The following is a 1,604-nucleotide window of genomic DNA, read 5'->3' on the forward strand; positions in this document are numbered from 1 at the left end:
CACGCATACAAACTTGGAAAAAAACTATCCTTGTTTTTTGAGTGAGTTTCTGATTGTCCTCTGGCTTCAGTCTCCGGGTGAGCTGGTCAGAATCTGCACGGCTTTCTACGTCATTAGCCAAGACGGGGTAGCTAACCGTAGCTTGCAAGCATACTAGCTCGTTCTCAATGGCACTGCTCAAACACTGCTACAACACACACCAGTTCACCATAATCTCCAAAAGAACTACTTCCTGTCCCTGTTCTGCAGGTATTCCACAAGTGTCCCTGGTCTAGAAGAAGTCTCCCAGCTAGTCCTGCCTTGGACTGACCAAAGCTGGAGAAAGAGTTATCTAGCTGATGGGATCTTACCGAGCTACTGAGCATGCTCCCAACAAAGATAGGATAGAAGTGAGATGTCTCCCTCTGGAGCTAAAACAGAGACCCATACATACACAGGGTGAAAAAAGGATCTGCAGAAATAGCCAGTACAACAAAAATATGGTGTTTATTGAAAGTGAAACCATGTAAACCTATTCTGGTACAACCTCAAAATACTATTATGAAAACATGAAAATGAGCTTGATAATGATATTTAATATTTAGTAATAATAAAGATTTATTGCAGACGCAGGTCCATATTACACATTATACAGTACAAAAAGTATAAAATGGGTGCTTTAGCAATACTTAATATCGCATAATATATAATGGTTATAAAAGTCAATTAGGACAGCACTGCAATTTCAACTTTTGATAGCCACCGGAACATTTGGGCTCATACGCCCTTCTTCAGCATGTGATAAGGCCGTTTCACAAGCAATAAAGCTACACAGGTGGGGTTAAATCTAGATAACCACAACCAGCACAACAAATAGGTCCCAACAGAGGGAGCAACACTAATCCGGACACAGTCAGTCTCTTATTACATCATGGAAAGTTTTATCAACTTTTGTTAACTTACCATTCTGAGCATTGCTAAATGTGCAAAATAACACGAAAAAGGGAAAAGGAACATGTTAATTTGCATGCATGGATCTGTTAATGCTTGACATCAGCTGCGCACGCACACACACACACACACACACACACACACACACACACACACACACACACACACACACACAGTGATTGTATCCCTTGCTCTTATAACATGACAGGAATCAGAACCAGAAATCAATAAGAAATGCAATTGGAAAGCCTAATCCAAAATGGAAATACCCAACCCAAGTCTGCAGATAATTGTGGATCAACTCTACTTTACGTCTTTCACAGCACAGTTCATCCATTTCCCACTGAGCATCTTGATGTTTATTTCCTTCTCTTTTCAACTTGTTCTGTCTCTCTTTTCTCTACCTCCCTCGGCCTTGCTTTCTTTTCCTTCCTTGCCGGGGTGAGTGGGCATTCACACAAAGAAAAGAGATCTGGCAATTTGCCGCAAAGGGGGAATATCAATGAAACGGCCCATTTGTGTGGCATCCTGCTGTGTTCTTAAACGCCCCAACAAAGCACTAGTAGACTACTGTATATATTTTACAATTACTGTTTTCCACCAGATTGTTTATAGATTTCGATGTTTCCGAATGCAATTGAAAGCCGCTTCATTTCACAAGAGAGAGCAAAAGA

The 1,604-nt window shown here is 40.9% G+C and overlaps 1 long non-coding RNA gene across 1 annotated transcript in view; it reads right to left on the minus strand.

Moving 5' to 3' along the window:
- The window catches only part of LOC116705018 (uncharacterized), a 21,131-nt gene extending 20,192 nt beyond the window's left edge, over window positions 1-939 (minus strand). The window contains exon 1 of the long non-coding RNA XR_004335820.1: window positions 929-939. This is a non-coding gene — a long non-coding RNA (uncharacterized LOC116705018). The remainder of the gene's footprint in view (window positions 1-928) is intronic.
- Window positions 940-1,604: the final 665 nt, after the last annotated feature.

The sequence above is a fragment of the Etheostoma spectabile genome, chromosome 17 (assembly GCF_008692095.1).
Source record: "Etheostoma spectabile isolate EspeVRDwgs_2016 chromosome 17, UIUC_Espe_1.0, whole genome shotgun sequence".
In the NCBI taxonomy this organism is placed as follows: domain Eukaryota; kingdom Metazoa; phylum Chordata; class Actinopteri; order Perciformes; family Percidae; genus Etheostoma; species Etheostoma spectabile.